Source organism: Mytilus californianus, unplaced genomic scaffold, assembly GCF_021869535.1.
Source record: "Mytilus californianus isolate M0D057914Y unplaced genomic scaffold, xbMytCali1.0.p SCAF_8, whole genome shotgun sequence".
Taxonomy (NCBI): domain Eukaryota; kingdom Metazoa; phylum Mollusca; class Bivalvia; order Mytilida; family Mytilidae; genus Mytilus; species Mytilus californianus.
In genome coordinates, this window is record NW_026262734.1 from 20678676 (window position 1) to 20700008 (window position 21333).

The window sequence follows — 21333 nt, forward strand, 5'->3', positions numbered from 1 at the left end:
ATATGTTTAAAGTAACTTTATTTATGTTTATTTCATAGTTTTTATTCTATTTATTCAAAAGAAACCCAATTTTATGATTTTTTTTCTTTGTATAACTGATGAAAATGTGATACAGGAAATGTTTGGAATATGCCAGTTTAACTATTTGCCACTGGCCAATATACCAATACTATGCGACATAAAAAATGAGCCGTAGTTTCACTATCGATGGTCGCAATCCTCAAAGTAAGACATCATTTTAATCGATATAATGTACAGATTCAGAAAAGTAGAGAATTTTTTATATATCGCATACAAAGTTTTGCTTAAGGGTGCTATAAACAGTTTCGTATAAAAAACTAGGGGTTATTCCGCGACTAAAAATAACCATGGAGGGAAATCCCTTTTTATTCATATAATTGGTGAAAAAGTATCATGTTTTTTGTATTCGATTGTAAAAATTAGTTAATTAGCTTTCAAATTAAACAGGTTGAATGATTAAAATAATTTTAAAAATTAGATTAAATATTCATGTTTTGAGGGGAGACAACACTGTAAACATCCTGTTTTTTTGGCAGTGAAAATTGAAAACTTATTTGCAGCCACTGTAGCTCTTTTCGAAGCAGGAAACCGTACCCTGAAACAAGATTTTTATTAAAGGCCAGGTAAAAACCTATGAATTTCATACAGTTTTGATTATGGGAAATGTGCCTGTATCATGTTTACATGGGTATGCACATGACCTGATTTCAGGTTTTTTATGTTCAGATTAGGCAACTTTTTCCCCATTTTCTCTGGATAGAACTTTTTTACTATATTAAAAGTACAGTATATTTTTATTTCAATATAAACTAGAGAAAATTCTGATTCCAGTAATATCTAGTTTTATACAAGTATCTTTATTAACCATTCCACCACTAAGGGTCACTTAGGCATGGTCCCTTAAAATATGACGTCATAGAAAAAAACTGTTGATTGCACCCTTAACGATTTTGAGTTCATTAGTACAATGAAAATTTCGGGAAATCTTCCCGATTTTTTTTTTTTTTTTTTTTATTGATTTTTCTACTGTAATAAGGGACTTCGTCCCCTTAATATGAGGCAGGCATTACCTGTGAAAGGGGACGAAGTCTGTATGAATTATTTTTTTTAATTCAAACATATGTTAAAAAAGAAACGGAAATACCGTAACGTTTCCGGTTTTGGTTCTGTTGTTAGGTGATTTTAGTTGTGACGTTTTTTAAGTTATGACGTCATATTCAATGTAAACAAAGAAACGCTATCATCAGGTAACGTTTTTTTATATCAAATAATTGTTAAAAATGAAATTTGTATTGTGTTCCTTCCTATATTTTACCAGACTGATAAATATACATTTTACTAAAAGTATCATGACAAACGAGACCGGAAGAAGGAAGTAGATTTCTGCGCAGATGCGGGGAAATAAAAAAAGTCTGAAAAAAAAAAGTTAACGATTTTGAGTTCATTAGTACAATGAAAATTTCGGGAAATTTTCCCGGATTTTTTTTTTTTTTTTTTTTTTTATTGATTTTTCTACCGTAACTGGGGACTTCGTCCCCATATTAACATTTTTAATAGTAACTTTGCATAGATGCAGAATGTCGAGGGATTTGATGCAATACGTTATTTGAAATTGATTGTTTCGGCGTCTTCCTCCCATTCTTCTTCTCATTCTTCACATTTAAATATATACTTTGTATATGTTCTGTTTCTATTGATAAGTAAGCATGTGTACGATTAATCTATATATGTTCTTATGCATAACAGACTGAGCTTTTTATTCTGGGTTGAAAGTAGAAATCCAAATTATAGAAACGCATGATAATGTATGAAAATACGGGGAATTGTACCACAACTAATGCAATTCCGCTATGAAGCCCAATCGTTTTTAAATGGTCACCGAAAAACGTCGCTAGCAAAATAGAAAAAGGGAATTTATTTGGAAAAGAATATCGATAGCATTTAGCGGGAAAAAACCATGCAAGCAGACGTACAAACTCAGACAGAAACTGGTTTATTGGCATGGAATGAAAAAGAAGAGTTGTTGAAATTGGCTATTTGGCCGAACAACATTCACTGTTTCAAGTGTAAACAGTATTTGAAATTTATTGGACTGTACAGAAGAAATCCGATATGGTTTCGGAAGCTGGTTTAAAACAAACTACTAGCATTGTAATTTTATAAGCACAGTTTAAACAGGACAGCTACATCGGAATTAGGAGAAAGTTAACAAAGGCTTAAACATATGGAATGTCAACACTAAATGCGCACTCGGTTAGGTCGAAATACAATTTAATCATTCAGATCCCGTTACATCTTTTTCTTTCAATTCCATTCTGAAATAAATTATTTCTCGAAATTTACAATCAAACGATTAATTAAAAACCTGTGGCCCCACAATGATTGAATGATCGGTGCTTCGATGAAGGTTAATCCAGAAAAGCATTTCGACCGCAAACAAGCTACAAAACGATATTTTCATTAACCCATTTTATTCAAACGGCAAAAACAAACTGATAAAAAAAACCAGTTCCAATGCCCACACCCCACCCCCCTCCCGCGTTGTACATATTGTATCTGTCAATGGCCATTATAACTTTAAAAAGAAAAATTGTTTGTTCTTTGATTGATTTTTTTATAAATATCGTGAATAGAGAAATGCAGATTTGAGAGCAAATGCAATAAAATTTCCGATATAATTATTATTTCCAAGGGGCATAACTCTTTTAAAAATATTTGATCAGCACTGACCTTCGAAATTATCCAAGACAATGCTGATATAAACCTTTAATATAGATTTTTCAAAGATCTGGCAAAAATTGTACACGTGAGAGCGCTTAAAAATGCAACTTTCCATCTATTAATTAAATGAAATAAATAAATAAATAATCTTTATTTCAAGAGGATAATCCCATTAGTTAAAACTAATCTTCCTGAGAGTCCTCAAAATAATAATAACATATTTATAAGTACATACAATATTATAATGATATATTATACACAATATACAATTGTATCTAGATAATAATGAAAAAGCATATTAATTTGCACAATTGATGAAAAATTTGTAACATTTTGTTTTAAAAGATACAAGTGTATTACTCATTTTTATTTCATTTGGTAAACTGTTCCATATTTGAGAACCTGAATATGTAAATGTTTTCTTCAAAAAGATTGTTTTTGGTTTCGGAAGATTTAATAGTTTTTCATCAGCCGAACGTAAATTATAATTCTGATTACCAATAAAATGAAAGTTTTCTTGTAAATAGTTAGGAACCATATCATTTAATGATTTAAATACAAGTATTGCCTTTTGATATTGAATGCGTTTTTCCACATTTAACCAGTTTAAACTATTAAACAACAAACAGGATGATGTCATTATGTCAGCTTCTACTATAACCCTAGCAGATTTCTTTAATAACTTATTAAGTTTATTTATTCCACTTTCATAGCAACTTCCCCATATATTGCAACAATAATCAAACACTGGCAGAATATAAGCATTAAAATAAATAATACGTATATGCATAGGTAAATATTTTCTTATCTTTTGTAATAAATTGATTCTATTTGATATTATACATGACATTTTATCTATTTGCTCATTCCAATTTAGGTTTTTGTCGATATATAAACCGAGAAGTTAATGTATCCAAGGGGCATGGCTCTTTCAAAAATAATTGATCGGCATTGATTTTCAAACTTGTCAACGAAAATGCTGATATAAACCTAATATACAAGCTTTATAAAAATCAGGCAAGAATTGTACACGTCAGAGAGCTAACAAGACCGGACAGACAAACGGACGGAAGAACGGACGCCCGGTATTTGTATGTCCACCACAACGCGCGCGCGGGGACAAAAATCCAACGAGATCTTAAAATCAATTTTATTTTAGATTCATATTAATTTGCACTTTGTCTTCGGGGAGGGGTGTGTTTTTGGTGTTCTGAGTTGGACATGATGTACAGATACAGCTGATAAAAACGCACCTTTTCACAAAGTGGGGAGACAAAACGACTCACAGACGATTAGCAAAGGTGCCTTTGGGGGGATTGGCATATTGCTCACATAGTCGTCGGGAAAAGCCCGACCGAGATACTTCGCAGTCTTAAAAGGAGTTTTTACAACAAGTATACAAATGTTTATGTAAATTAAAAGGGTTTTTTATTTCTTTGTGTGCATAAATGGAAATATGGGATATACAATAAAACAGCAAATAGCCAATTAACGACACACAAAACCAAAGACATTTATATAACACGTGACTAATGCAGGATGGACGAGTATTTTTTGAATGCTAATTTGTAGTTTTAGTGAAGATTCGTTGGTCCCTTGAATTGGAAAGTTAATAAGTATATTTAGTATGGCAAGTATTAAATCTATCAAATTATAACATCACATCTTCACAACAAAAGTCAGATTTTAACTATAACAGCAACATATTTCAGTCTCCTAGTACGCATTTGTTAGTCTTTAAAATTCTTGTATTTTAGGAGAAAACTCAATCGCTTATGAAATAAGGAGATGTGGTATGATTACCAATTAGACAACTTTCCATTAAAGACCAAATGACGTAGACGTTAGCTTGCTTACGTTGCTACATTTGAGATCTCCATATTACCATTCCATTATGAACTGCTTATTCAAAAAGATATTTTGTCACCAAATGATTTATAAAATAGAACATCATCATATATGCTAATATATATTTTGCTCCCTTGACAAAATGCTGGGAGCATATTGTTTTACTCGTGTCCTTCGACAGTCCGTCCCTTACTTGGTATATAGAGTTTATACGGCTATTTTTTTTAGGATTACAGTTTTAAAGCTTTAACTTTTAAATTATGTACTTGGTGTTAGTACATATACAATACGCGCATCTTGTCAGATTTGAATTTTTTTATTACAGGTTGCTGAATTTGGCATTTTGATAATATATTTTTTTGTTTACCTATATTGCATGTATATTCTCAGGATCACTTTTTTTTAATAATTTTCCACGAATGACAAAATATTGAACTTTGTCTATTCAAGTGAAATTTTGCATACAGTTTGCAAGGTTTGTCCGACTAACTACGCACACAACCCACACGTTTACATCATACAGAGTATACTATATTTATAGAATACGTATTTTATCAGGATGTTGATTTTCTTTATAATTTTCACAACTAACAGAATGTGTAATCTTTTTTGACGGCTGCATCAAATGTGTCTTTTAGACATAACTTTTCAAATTGTATTGTATCGTCCTGAAAATCCATGAAATATTTGCCACTGGACGTTAAGCAACCATCAATCAATCAATTCAAATTGTACTTCAATATCACTGTTTACATAAAATTTTTGAAGCACTTTATTTTATTCATGCATGGATACATCGGTGTCATCAGCATTGTCTAGTTTGGTAGGGTTAAGTAAAGTTGAAGATTCAGTTTTGAAAGCTAAAAGTGCACCCAGTTAGGACGAAATAAAATTAACTCATTAGAATGTTATATTGAATTATTAGGAAATTTCCGACAGGGGGATTGAAAATAAAATAACAAACACCATTCAGATCCCGTTACATTTTTTTTTTCAATCCCTCTGAATAAAAATAAGGTTATTCTGTATTCCGTAACGTCACATATTTTTGTCAATTTCTAAGCGTATCGGTCAAGGATGGTGACATATGTTTTTTTTACACATGTATGGATTTGGTGTACAATCCTGGATATTATGTTAGTTTTTAGTCTTTCTCTGTATATGAGAAAATAGCCATCCATTGAAAAATCTAGAAAAGTAAGTCGAAAAAAAGGCATTTTCCCTATATATCTATGTAAATTTGGCGCCAAAGTTGACATTTACTTATCAAAATTACAAAAAAACAAGAATAGTGACCCCCATTTTTTATTTCATATTCCGATGTAACTCTATTCAAAGTACCAGTGTGCCAAAAATTTTAGAAATCGGGAGATATGCCATTCGGTATCGTGTTACCTTAAGATGAGTGCGAAAGTGCCGGCCAACACCAGTTTTTAACACCCATGAAGTGTTGGGGCTTTGCTTGCTGTTCTAGTCAGACGAGAAGCACCACTCTCCTTCCACTCAAATGCGTATGGGTTTTTCCATTGCAAACGTTACTTTCAAAAACCTGTAAACATTTGTCAACCTCACTGGCCATATTTACAAATATGTGCATCTTACAGAAGAAAGATGACATCTTGGCCATTTCAGCCTGAGTGTTATTATCAAGGTTTTCCCAGTTCTCAACTATGTCTGGTAAAAGACTCTCTTTAAATTCCTTTAACTGTTGATTAAGAGAGGATTAGCTGCCCCTTGATCAGACATAGTTGATACAATGCTACACGTTAAATGTGAGACAATCTCAGGTTCATTTTGTGCTGCCTGTTCCAAGTCAGAATTTATGTTTTTAAATAAGGACATGATTGATGCAGCATCGCCACTTCCAACTTCATTTAAGCCTAACGAGTTTTTTTATCAGGTGTTGTAATTTGGAATGACTGAAAATGCTTGTGATGTTTGGAAGTGGCATCTTGATGTAAGCAGTTGCCTTTATGTCCTTGACCAATGTCATTTAAATCAGGCAAATCATACTCATAAATGAGCATAGCTTCTGCTACCTGTTTTTGGGCAACACATTTTGCCTCAATTAAAAGTCTACTTTTCACACCAGCACTTTGCAATCTTGACAGTTGCTTACCAGTCAATTTTTTTAAAACTAAACTAATTACATTATTAACTTTCTTCTGACTTACTCCAAACTCAATGAGTAAAGTCATGATAGTTTCCCTTACTTCATTTGAAAATTTACCATCATAAAATGATTCTATTTTATCATCTGCCAAAATGCTATTCAAATCTTCTAATTCTAATATTCTGTCTTGTTTGGCAGCTATGTCAACTTTAAAATTTTTTGTATTTCAAACAGATGTTCTTCTCTAATTTAGAATGCTGGCTGTCGTTTCATAAAACAATCGCTAATAACGACAAACGTAGATTTTAGCGTGTAACTAACGACTACATAACGATTACGTTTACGTGCGTTTCATAAAGCATACGTAGACGAATCGTTAGAATTTTTGATCGCTAGACAATCGCTATTTATTTTTTAGGAAATCGCACTCTTTATCATTGGAGAAATATATACTTACAAATGTAACTAGCAAACGACGGAGAGCAAAAAAAGAGTCCAAGCCAAAGAAAGTCCCATTTAAAATTTTTTCTCAAGCATGGTAGACCAATAATAATATTGTTTCCTATTTATTTAAGAATAATTCATGCAAGTTCTAGATTAGTTGGAAATTTTCACATGGTCTGGACCATTTTATATTCTGATTGTTTACAGTATGGGTTTTGTTCACTTAAAAGCGGTGATCCATAGTTGTATTTTAAACAACTATCATTTCCATTTTAATATCCCCTTGGTATTTTTCGCCTCTTTACAAAAAACCATCAGCAAAAAATGATTTTAAATTACTTCTGCTTCATGTGTATCCAAAATCAAGTTCGATTTATTTTGATATCTTTTTTTGTAAGTGATTGACACTGGTTCGTAATCTCTTTCTTTCTAAACATCGAAAATTTGATATTTTATCTAATTTCTCTTTTCTCTAAATCCTGATTATTCTTTTAAATGCATTTTTATTTGCACACAAATACGTAAAATGAGAATATAAAAATAAGAAGATGTGGTATGATTGCCAATGAGACAACTCTCTCTCCACAAGAGACTAAATGACACAGAAATTAACAACTATAGGTCACCGTACGGCCTTTAACAATGAGCAAAACCCATACCGCATAGTCAGCTATAAAAGGTCCCGATATAACAAATGTAAAACAATTCAAACGAGAAAACTAACGGCCTGATTTATGTACAAAAATGAACGAAAAAAAAAGTATGATACACAGAAACAAACGACAACACTGAATTACAGGCTCCTGACTTGCGACAGGCACCAGGCACATACAAATGTGGCGGGGTTAAACATGTTAGCAGGCGCCCAACCAATGCCCTAACCTGGGATAGTGGTGTAACAGTACAACATAAGAACAAACTATAAAAATCATTTAAAAAAGGCTTAACTCTTACTTATACATCCCCACAACAATAAGACATTTAAGTACAGACCTGAGAGTACTCGCAATTACTGACAGCTAGTTCAAAGCCAATAACAACTAATAAAAAAATCATGCATCTAAGACAAAAAGACTGAAATATTCATAAGTATTATTTCTTATTTAAAAGTAAAGATATTCTCTAACCTCTTTTATTTTTCTTCAATTTTTTAGGACTTATTATTATACTCCCAAGCTTCTTTTTAAAGCGGAGGAATAAAGTTATAGTAATGGGAGAGTCCGTCCGTCCGTCTCTCCTTGTGTCCCTCTTTTATATACTTTATTACTCTTTAACCGCTAGACAGCATGGTATGTGCCTTTTCAGAATCTTTACCATATATTCTGCACCGTTTATTCTGGTTTTTTTTTGTCATACTTATTTTTAGGGGTTTTCCCATTACATAATCAAAGACTTTGCTATAGATTTGTTTTGGAGGTTCTAAAATTTATCCTGAACTGGTACTCGACTTTTGACTCAAAATCGAAGTTTAACTTTAAGAGTAACTCGAAATATAACTTGAAGATCCTCTCAAACTTAAACTCGAACTTCAACTCGAACTCTAACTCGATAGGAAGCCGCGCTTGTAGTAAACAAGATTAATGCAATTTACCACCTCGCAACTCCTAGAATTTGTGTTCCAGATATAATACACGGAAAGAGATTTGAATACAACAAAAGGAACTGATAGGAATTAAAGTTTTATTCATGTATGATAAAACATGAGGTGTGAATGTTCGTCCAGTAGCAAGTTAAATGCATGTTCAGGGTGAGAACTTATAATTATGAGATATGATTATATACCCTGCTTTTTACTAGGCCGACATAGACGGATTTGTAACATGCTAGCTCACTGAGTAATAGTTCACAGGAAAAACATGTCACCTTATACGCACATATCATTCCTATTTAGGACCTACCAATCTTTGATAATACCCCCAAATGCCACAAACTAATTGGGGAAGCAGCAAATACCAACTTTTGTCTTTGGTTTGAACTGGCTAGGAATCGAATCCACGGCGATCCAAATATTAGTGGACATTTTGTTTCATTTTATTTCATCTTTTCAGTTCATTTAAACTGTATAATCTTGACTTGCAGGAAAAAAAGAAAATGAATCAGTTAAAACAGAGGGAAATTAAAATCATATTGTTTAGATACTTTAAACTACAGTAAATGTCCAAATTTATACCGTAACCGTCCATAAAGGTTTTTCAAAGTAATAAATGTCTAAACACGAGGCTCGTAAGAGCCTGAAATCGCTCACAAAATGTATTAAATCATGTGTAAACATGCCATTTTATGTTTATATTCATCATACTTTCTGCAAAATAAGTAAAAAATCAGTTTAAATTATCTGTTAAGGACAATAACTCCAATAAGGGGTGAATTTACAATTTCAGTCATTTGGCTTTATTGTAGATCTGACTTGCTAAACACTTTTGCTGTTTACAATTTCTCTTTATCTATATTATTCAAGGCAACCAAAATATGTGACCTAAAATGAACAATTCCTGGACAGTAAACTTACATTGGGTTGTCCAAATGGTATGAAAATTTCATGTCAGTGCTTAAGATTTTGAGATATAAGTCAAAAACTGCATTTCCCCTCATGTTCATTTTTAAGCAACGGTGAGCATATTTTTTTATACAATATACATGTAATATGATAAGACTTGTCTGGATTGAAATGAGAGAAATTAAGAATTCATCATTTTAATTACATGTTTTGAATTGTTGTGTAATTCTGAAATAAGATTGTACAGACTAAAACAATTATACATGTTTGCTGAAATATAAAGTCACCAATAAAAGGGCACTAAATCAACGATCAAAAAGATAAAGTACCGATTTACAGTTACTGAAAACTAGTTTAATACCAATTATAACAAGAAAAAAAATCAGGTTTCCTCAGACTAAATATCAATCAATACTAATCAAATTATTCTGAAATTTGATATGTCTAAATAGTCTAGGTCGAAAAGACGGTACTTGTTTTTGCAACTATAACATTTCACATACGGTCTAAAATATTTTGTTTATCCCTTAGGGCCATGTGAGTATATGTCATCACTTGACGTCCGTCGTCGTAAATTATTTAAAAATCTTCTCCTCTTAAAAAACAGCGCCAAATACGAAATTTATTTCGCGAAAGCGAGACATGGCGACGGCGTCAACTTTAGGTACAGTCTGTGGTTAAAAATGTTTGAGACATTAATTACTTTTTCAAACCTAAATGGAATTTTATGAAATTTGGACAGAAGCTTGTTTATGTATCCAGAGCAAAATTTTGAAAATAATTACCGTATTTTTCTTATGGAAGGATTTTGTTTTTTTACAGTTAACATTCAGATTTAGTCTGAGGTTAAAGTTTTTCAGTCATCAATAACTTTGTCAAACCTTCACGAAATTTCATGAAATTTAGACAGAAGCTTGTTTATGACCATAAGACAGTATCCAGAGTGAAATTTTAAAAATATTTATTTTCATTTTTCCGTATTTTACTGGTAAATGGACTTAGTTTTTTTACAGTTAACAAGTAAATGCAGTCTGGGGTTAACGTTTGTTGTACATCAATTACTTTGTCAAACCTTCATAGTTTTATGAAACTTTGGCAGATGCTTTTTAATAATTAAGAGAAAATGTCGGAAGCAAATGTTTGAAAATATATATATTTTTTTTCATTTTTAGTATATTTCTGATAGATGGACTTTGATTTTTACGGTTCACACTGAGATTCAATTTTCATGGATTGTTATGAAACTTGGACAGACGCTAATCTTCAAGACCTAGAAATAACATCTAAAAAAAAACCACCCACTTTTGTAATGAAATTTTGCACATAATATGTTATGATAGTCAAGAGAAAAAAAATCTATCTTTTAAACCTATTTTTATGCTACTTTTAGATTTTGCAGCGCCATCTATTGGAAAAGGCTTAATCTCCCAAAATTTCCACAAAAATGTCACAATTTTGTTACTCTGAATATGCTAGATATGGTTATGTTTAGCTGATATTTGAATTGATTTTTTATAACAAGCATCTTAGCCATCATTCGTCCTTCGAAACATGACAAAATGTTTTTGCTTGAGTATAGCTATATTTTGGGGCTGACCGGTCTAAAAATGGCATTTTGAAATTTTTTGATACTTCCTAAAACGATCAACAAAAAGAAATGACATCTTTTAAAGTACTATGATTTTTTTAGTGTTTTAAAAATATTTCTATAAAGGTTTACATGCGTGCTACAAGTTTTAGGATTTTTGAGCTGGGGTCTCCTATACCGTTACCATGGCAACGGAATAAAAATGTGTAATTTTCACGTATTTTTCACAAAACTTAAATCATGACAACTTATTTATCTTATGACACTGGCTTATGATATTTGGCATGAAGGTGTATTACAATAAGACATTGTATCTCATAAAAATCAAAACCGTCAAATGTCCTTGACCTTTGACCTCAAGGTCAAAATTCTTGATTTGTTTACATTTTCTTATCTGGAGCACACAATTTCCTCTCCCTTGACAAAGTCTTCTAATACTTGACACACAAGTGCAACACCTCAATATGATGTGTCGCGTACCATGGATGATGACCTTGATCTTTGACCTTCAACGTAAAATGTTTAATTTTATATGTCACCCTAAAACCAAACATATTCTTTCTTGCCATGTCAATATGAAAATGAAGAGATGTGGACTGATTGCTTATGAGACAACTATCCACAACAGTTATAATGAAGTGGTAGTAAGTAATCCATAGGCCACAGAACGTGCAGCTAAGGGTTTGTCCCTAGGGGTCATGCCCCACCCCCTCATATAATAATATTGTTATTTAGATTTATCTAAAAAAAAAAGAACCACATCATTAACCAATATTTGCCTTTCTAGTTCTTTATGGGGGAGGGGGGCATGCCCTGGCCCCTACATACCATTGATGGTAAAATAGCTTGAAATATGTTCATATCCCTACCTCTAAATCATATATATATATATTCTCAATCCAGGGTTTGACACCAACGCTAGTCCGCTAGCCCGAGGCTAGTAAAAATTAGGGAGGGCTAGTAAAATTTCCATCACAGTAGTCCGACGGGCTAGTCAAAATTTTGTTTTAAACTAGAAATTTCACAAAATTCCATGACCATTATTTTACTAGGAATTTAAGTCCCAGGAAAAATTTTCCTAGGAAAATAAGTCCATAGCTAGTAAAATATGTCTGGCACTTATTTTCCTAGGAAAAATTGTCCTAAGACTTGTTTTTCTAGTAATTTATATTATATTTTTAAAATTATTGAAAATAAAAATAACACCATATTTTCTTAGTTAAGATTGGAAAGTCTCATTAATTTTTCCTATTAAAATAAATGACATGGCCGGACGTTATAACCTAGGCATGTTAATGACAAGGACATGATTTCCTAAGAAAATTAGTCTGGGGACATGAATTTTATTAAAATATCAATGCACAACTCTTAAACAATATTAAAACATAAAAATTGAATTTCCATTGTTAACATGTAAATAATTTGTTTCGTTAAAATTTTCCTTTTAAAATAAATGTCATGGACGTTTTTACCTAGGAATATTAATGACATGGACATGATTTCCTAGGAAAATTGGTCTGGGAACAAACATTATATTAAAAATATTGATACACAACTCTTAAACAATAATATTTATATTTACCTTTTAAAATAAAGGGCATGGACGTTTTACCTAGGTATATTAATGACATGGACATGATTTCCAAGGAAAATTAGTCTGGGGACATAAATTTTATTAAAAATATAAATACACAATTATCTCTTAAATAATATTAAAACTTAATATTTAAATTTCCAATATTGTTTAAATGCAAATGATTTGACTCATTAATATTTTTTTTATAAAAAAAAAGGACATGGACGTTTTTACCTAGGAATATTAATGACATGGACTTGAATTCCTAGGAAAATTAGTCTGGGGACATAAATTACTAACATCGGACTAAAAATACTAGTAAATTCTGTAACCATGGACTTTTTATACTAGTAAATTCTATAACCATGGACTTTTATACTAGTAATATGTGTCCGCCCGGACATATTTTACCAGGACAAATTTATCTCTTACTTTCTGATTGGCTGAAAGTGTTCTGTCTATCAGCTCAAAGACATAATTTTGTCACGTAACCGTGACGTCAACAACGTTTTTATCATGATTTACGCCTTTTTAGAATTGAATTATAAGGAATGACTGTAATATTTTTTCGGTCTATTCGAAATAACCTAAAAAATGTGGTGCACACTTTTAAATAACGGTTACCCGCTACGCGGGTTATTCAGTGTGCAGCGCATTTTTTATGTTATTTCTTCATAGACAGAAAAAATATTACAGTCATTCCTTAAATAGAAGTAGAAACACTTATGCCAATTTCTATACTGTTTTAGAGTGGGACGTTTCTCAGATGTTTATAAAAATAAGGAGATGTGGTATGATTGCCAATGAGACAATTATCCATCAAAGTTCAAATGAAGTGGATGTAAACAAAAATAGGCCTTAAACAATGAGAAACAACCATACAGTATAGTCGGCTATAAAAGGCTCTGACATGTTTGTTTGGGATTGGTTTTTTTTTTGCAGTACGTCGTCAGGTAATTTAACTTTTTTCTGTACGTTTTTAAAAGAAATTAACTGCTATCAGCTATTCGTGAGTCTGACATTGTATAGACTTTTTGTTGACTTTCGAGTACTTGGCAGAAATCAACAAAGTGGAATTACTACTTGAATTCTTCATGACATTTTCTGGTGTTAAACAATCTGAATTAGTACATGATAACTTGACTTTCTCATCCGCTTGCCTGGCATCTAACCTACTAAATGTACCTGCTTGTCAAGTGTTTTCAAGGTAAAAAAAATATATTTCCATTCTCAATTTTATTATTTAATTTTACTTTATGCTATGTATCGATAAGTTAAGCTCTTTTTAACTGACTTTAATAGTTTTTCTTTTCCAGCTAACATGTTTAACCCCGCCACGTTCCGTATGTGCATGTCCCAAATCAGGAGCCCGTTATTCAGTGGTTGTTTGTTGTTGTACATAATGTTTGTTTTTCGTTTATTATTTTGTACATAAATCAGGCTGTTAGTTTTTCTAGTTTGAATTGTTTTACATTTTTCATTTCTGGGCACTTTAAAGCTTACTATGCGGTATTGGATTTGCTCATTGTTGATGGCGTATGGCGAAACTATAGCTGTTAACTTTTATGTCATTACGTCGTTTGGTCTCTGCTAGAGATTTGTCTCATTGGCATACACATCTTCTTATTTGTATATTCTATTCGTTAAAGACTATGCAAAAGAGATTGGCTGCCGGACTATATATAAAGCACAGAACTGTTCAAGTTTTAATTAGTTGCAGCCCTCAAGCTTCAATAATGTTATTGTCTATTGTATTGATTGTAGAGTGTCTGACATGAACGGCACCCAGATTCAATAGTACCCCATATCACCTTCCACATGTTCCATGTAACCTGAGATTACTATATCAGTGGTTATAGGAATCTCAGATGTAACCATTCAGTTTGAGAATTGACTTTGCAAGTGTTTGTGCACATAGCATAACTCATAATTGTTGTACATAAGGGAACTCACTGATGCACGGTAATCTGCAGATGAGCTAGATACATGTCATAAATCAGGTATCATTCTTTTGTCATGTGTTACATGCAGTTCTTTTCCAGTAGTTTGCAGGTACGTGGTTTAGACAGTGACAGTAATTCTGACGTAACAATACCTATCCAGGTAACCCTTTCAGTTTTGTTTTTTTTTTTTGTTTACAATATCTGTATCAAAAGTCAATCTATCGATCAAAATATAATACCTCTATAATTGAAAATGTATTATATCTTTTTATAGGTTCACTGTAAATGCATCATATACTTTGTAATTTTGTAAATGACTAGATTTTACCGAGACTTCGCATTCCATAGAATTTGAAAGGTATTAACAAATGTATGATGACATATACTTCTGCATAAATAAAGGGCATATATTTTGATTTTAACATTTTGATAGAATTTCAATTCAACCAAAATCATCAGATTATCTAAATTATCGATTGATATCAATTTACGTATGCATTATAATAATTATTAATAATAGTTTAATAGACGTTTTATATAATTATTATTTTTTATGTCTATTTTCACACTATGCAATGTGTATTGCCAGATTCGATAATTATAAGTTAACCTCGGTTAAAGAGTGATCAGCGTATCTAGTAATGAAAAGCCTCACCTACAGTGATGCCCGGGTGCTTAATCCTTGCTGAGACGTATAGTAATTTAATAATACTTCTAATAGTATGTAATATATGCTTCTGTTTTTAATCTATAAATCATGTTGTTTTCTTATTAAATTGAGTTACTTTCTCACCAGAAATTATGCTGGGAATTGCAAAAAATGTTTCTATATATAAATCTGCTGTTAACGGGATATCGTAAAGTATTCTACAGGTTTTCTGACTTCGTCCCCTTTCACAGGTAACACCTGCCTCATATTATTCTATGCTTCTCTGTTAACTTGTACTTAGTTTTCAGAGAAGTACCTTACATCTGAATCCGTTATTTTTCGGTTAAAAGCTCTCTCGAGCTTGTGTTGTACAGTTTTTATATACCGAATCAAAATAAAATTTTCTTATTCTCATCCGCTGATGAATTATTTGATTATATAGTGACTTGTGCATTTTAACCAAGAGAAAATTTATTTTACAAGGCGATAACTACTTAGAGACATTAGCATTGCCCTTACTTTTGAAAGAAAATGTAATATTTTTTTTTTAAATATTTCAATTTTTATTCATAATCAATTATGCATCCTAAATATATATATATATATATATATATATATATATATATATATATATATATATATATATATATATATATATATATATATATATATAAATACGCTCGCAAATGTTCTGCAAAACTCTGGGTTCATCGTAGTTTGAAATAAAAAGACAAATTTGTATCCAATTGAAATTCAAACAAAACAGGTACATTTATATTGTTCCTTATAAACTACGAGATTTCTCATAGACGTATTTACACTTGTATCGAATGTGTCCGCCATTACGTAAGAATACTAAGATCACACAAGTTACCGTAAAATTTGACATCACACTTCAAAAAATTTGACGTCAGAAGGTTATTCGAAGCAGATCTAAGGTCATTCGGAGACAGAATTCAGCTAAATACCAAAAGTGTGAACTACGTTTATTATTATTTAGTATTTTGTTCAAGCAACATCCCACCATTGTAACATTTCAACCGGCTTTTTAAAGCAAATAATGAAATATGCATTCAATTCATTTTATTTCCGTAGTAAGTTACTGTAAGTGTAAGCATGATAGTACTAGCTGCGGAACCGTAGCTCATCGGTCATATTTTTGTGAGTAGCAGGTGCCCAATCGCCAATGTCCCCTAAAATTTGGTGTGGGCTACTAAAATTTCTGTTTTTCTTGTATAGAACTATATATATTGGCTACCAAAATTTAAGCTGTGGGCTACCATGCAAAATTTTTTATTTCAATCCCTGATTTGCGGACCATAGAGGCAAATTCTCAAAAAATATCATAACTGATACAAGGACCTATGATCTACGGTTCCTCAGCTATGATAGTAGCTGCGGAACCGTAGCTCTTAGGTCCTTATGATATTTTTTGACAATTTGAGGAATCGTAGCTCTTAGGTCCTTATGACATTTTTTGACAATTTGCGGAACCGTAGCTCTTAGGTCCTTATATCTTTTGACAATTTGCGGACCATCCGCAAATTGTCAAAAAATATCCTAAGGACCTAAGAGCTACGGTTCCGCAGCTACTGTGATAGTACATTCTATTGTCCGTCAATTGTAATCATTCTCTTGAACAATACACCTTATCGCTATTTGGAAAGCTGTCCCGCTTGACCCGAGAATCTGTCCCGCTTGAACTTTTGACGTCATATAATAATCACTTTTCCATTGTGGCGTCAGATATTTTCTATTATGACGTCAAAATTTTACGGGAACTTTTGTGATGTCCAATAATGGCGGACAAATAGCGATAAGGTGTATACGATTATTGTTGTTCTGCTTGTATCTTTCGGTGTCAGAATGAATAAGACATTGCGATTTGTTTCGTTTGTGATTCGTAGTAATGTTATTTCTGAATATTACCAAATGCTAAGCTACTGAAACGAGTCTTTATCAAATGATCAATGTGCACGGTTATGAATGACCTCTGTGTGTTTTTTTCAGAAATTCCAACATATTCTGTACGTTTAATCAAAACAATTTTAATGTTATTTAAACATAATGACGTTAGATGAACCGACTTACCAGCCAGCATCGCATTTCGTCATCTAACATCACTTACAAAATCATTTATAAGAAATTATACCACAAAATACAAGCAATTTGTATATAAGGTATGATCCTTGATCTTACAAAGGATGAGTACATCTGAATTTAACATCATAGTACATACCTGTTTAGCAAATCAATTTTTGTTGTAGATAGCAGTACGTTTCATTCAAACCTCCAACTGATGAGTGTCGTATACGGCGTCTGTCATCAAGTGCAGTGACGTCAGTATGAAATGACGTCAAAACCACACGAGAAACAAATCAGGAAGACGTTTTAATCAATGCGACGTATTTTCGGACTTGAAGAAGTTCTTCGATTCAGAAAACATTGCTGGTAGGTTCAAATAAAAAAAAAATTGAATAAGACAAATGTGCCGTATTACAATGACTTACAGTTAGGGTTTGAGATGTAAGTCTGTGAAAAATTGAAATAAAATATGATTATGTCCAGTCCATGTAACTCCTTCTTTGTCCAAAAAAAATTACGACTTTTTTTTTTGCTGTGCCGCCTTCCTTAGACTAAGGCTTATAAAGAAAATAGGCGCATTCACAGAAAAATATTTACATTTGGACTACTCCTTTTGGTAAAAGGATTGTTTAGTCAAGTCTAGGTACGGTCCTCCTGGTAAAACGTGTGATACTGACTTAAGTCCAGTTCATGCAAGTTCTCCTGGTTATCATAACATGTACAGAAATTAATAAAACTGGGATCAAAATGTTTAATGAAATTTCTAGTATTGTCCCCAGTTTTAATTCAATGAATAAGAAAACAAATTTGATTTTATATTTTCTTGTGAAGAATGTGATATTTTACTTATCATTGTTAACAATATAAGTGAAATGTATAATGAGAGAAACAATATTATAATGTCAATATGTGAACTGTGTGTGATTGGTGGCTTAACTTATAATGTTATATATAATCATAATATTTGAATTGATAATTTTATAGAGGAGGCATGCTGTCAAAAATAGTATAATACCTAATATTAATAATCTTTATTTTTTTTCTTTCAATGCTACATGTTTGTATTGTTTAATGTCTATCGTTTTGTCATTAATATGCCTGTCTGTCTGTCTGTTTGTTTGTTTTGTTTTGGTTTTGTATTGGTTTGTTTATTTAGTAACAATCCTATTGTTTGGATTTTAAACAAATAAAATTCTTATTCTTATTCTTATTCCTGGTTGGTAAAACATGTCAAATGATTGTGTATAATGTCCACAGAGGTGGATTTAACCCTCTTAGTCCCAAATTATTATTATTTTCATACATTGAACAGTCGAAAAGCTGACCCCGGTTTGACCCCATTTCTTAAAGCAACAATGGAAGTAATGTGACTACCATATTTGGGCATTTTTTTGTGTCATTTTTTCTTCAACTGAAACGACTCAGTTTCCTCCAAAAAGTCATATCAAATGAAACCAAAGCATGCTGTACGTTACAAATGCCAATTGTGTACACTTTTTAGAAGTTCTCACATAAAAATTGTTTTGATTAAGCGTACTGAATTAGAATACGAAGCCTTCAAACCAAAGGTCGTCACTCGTCGCGTCAAGTTTTTTCAACACATCAGTTGAAATTTCTTTCTTAACTTCTGGGGAACCTATGCTGAATTCAAAATATGTGATGAGGCTTTTTATAAACTGGCCCGTGTCAAATTTGTGCCACTTAATACGCTGTAATACGCAAATGTGCCACTTCGATGTGTCGATATTTCTGACGAAGCGGTGCCGATAGTAATTTACGAGTTACGTCCCTTTGTTGACACTTTTCATGTACAAACTTATAGGTACTATCAAGCACCATATTAATATGCTGTTATTTACAAGTGGATGTTATAAAAATAATATATTATCTTTTTACTAAATATATTTTGATTTTAAAGACATATGTAAAACAATTAGGTAAACACATTTTATCATTTTTACAACAATTTCAGAACCTAAATAGGGCTTTAATATATTATTCCAAAGTAACTTTAATATTTATATTTTGGTAAATATATTTACTGCTTTAACCAAATTATATAAACACAGAAATAAATTTCTACTAAATAAAGACAAGGGGTAGCTAAAATATGCTTGAATACTTGACCTAGACAGGGTTAAAATGATCACAAACAGGAATTTTCCTTTTCAATACTGATACCTTTTTCCTAATTGATATACATTTAAGTGCCAGTCTGCCTAAGAATCAGGCAAATTCTAAAAATATCAAAACATGACATATTTCAAATATTCATCTCTTCCACAAAATATGTTACCTTTAGTCAATCAAAATAGAACTGTATAATCAAATTTTAGAAAATCAATTGCAGTATTATGTGTTAGCACTTCGAAGTTCTATATGTTTTACTATTATCCTTTGTAAATTCAGGCAATTTCAATTCGAAATAATTTTTATTACCAGAATCGTACAATCACAATGATTGCAAATATAAATACTAAGCAAATAGTAATTTCAGGTTTAAGCCTTCGTCTCGTGGGTTTTTTCGTCTGCTTGTCAAAATTCCATTCCAAAGATTCTGTTGCTTTGTTCATGTAAGAACACAATTTACAGAGTTACTTCCCCTAGCGGAACTCTTTTGATGTAAACAATACTGATGTCATGCATGTGGCAGACAATGTTGAACTGTAGTTTTTCAATCTTTTCTGACGATGAATGTGGAAATTCACAATATTCTAAGGATTAAAAGACAACACGCCAATTGGACAATGTAATAGAACTGTTGAACCACTTCCCTAGGATTAAAATATGCAAAAATCAAGTCGGAGGGACATTTGAGTTTTTACAATATTGGGATCTTTTCCCAATTACATGTACATTCATACTTTGTTTGTCTAAAACACCAACAAACCCTAGGAATATGCATGAGATTATTAGAAGGAATGTTGGTTGTGCACAACCGTCTCACAAAGGAAGGATCAAAGCCAGACAGAGCAGTGCCCATCCAGATGAACAGGGCCTTTTTTTCTCTGTTCTACAGAAACACAAGGTACACTATTTACATATATATTCAAAAGATTATTTTGGTCATACACCATTCTCCTCCCCCAGTATATATTGTATTGAAAATGGTTTAGGTTCAACATGAATATAAAAAAAAGGGGGGGCTCATTATCAGACTCATATTTTGTTTTTTGGCTGTTTTTTTCTTATAGTTTGACATGTAAGCTGGTATTTTTTTTTCATATTTTATAAAGGATGTTTAGAAAATATGGTGATATTGCCAAACATTAGCTGCGGAACCGTAGCTCTTAGGTCCTTACATGTATGTTATTTTTTTACTATTTGCGGACCATCCGCAAATAGTAAAAAAATAACATAAGGACCTAAGAGCTACGGTTCCGCAGCTAGCCAAAAATATGAGTGTGTACTAAACTGAAGGAGACCCCTGAAAAATAGATTATTACCCTTCCAAAAGAAGGTTCACATGCAATTCTTTAGCAAATGTTTAAGGTTTGATACATTATGATGCATTTAGGCCTAAAAAGATAGCACCAGTGTTTCTACAACAGCTGAAAAGAATTAGGTTAGATAGGTACATGTACATGTAGGAAAATGATTGTTTTTAAAAGTTTTTGACTGGTTTAAAAAGGGGAAATTATTTGACGCAACATAAATAGGGCTTTTTCAAAGCTTACAGAAATGTTTATACTTGGTTAGGTTATCGAAGGAACAACTATTTTTTTTTAAATAGGCCAACAAATTACAGAAATATTTTTTATTGGATGATTTATTAAACCGTACCTTATTGGCTTAATGGGAGGAATATATTGTTTTTATCGGTGCTATTAAAAAATGACAAGAAAATC

The 21333-nt window shown here is 31.9% G+C and overlaps 2 protein-coding genes across 4 annotated transcripts in view; one reads left to right on the forward strand and one right to left on the reverse strand.

Annotated features, from left to right (window-relative positions):
- LOC127710861 (lithostathine-1-alpha-like) overlaps window positions 1–17756 on the reverse strand; it is a 420068-nt gene extending 402312 nt beyond the window's left edge. For 2 of the 3 annotated variants that reach the window (XM_052216823.1, XM_052216822.1), the window contains exon 1: window positions 17640–17756. The gene's annotated coding sequence lies outside the window, so the exon portion shown is untranslated. The remainder of the gene's footprint in view (window positions 1–17639) is intronic. The other variant, XM_052216821.1, reaches the window with a different exon arrangement.
- A 74-nt stretch (window positions 17757–17830) lies between these two features.
- Window positions 17831–21333, forward strand: part of LOC127710864 (perlucin-like protein) — a 378664-nt gene continuing 375161 nt past the window's right edge. Inside the window, exon 1 of the mRNA XM_052216826.1 lies at window positions 17831–17851. The gene's annotated coding sequence lies outside the window, so the exon portion shown is untranslated. The remainder of the gene's footprint in view (window positions 17852–21333) is intronic.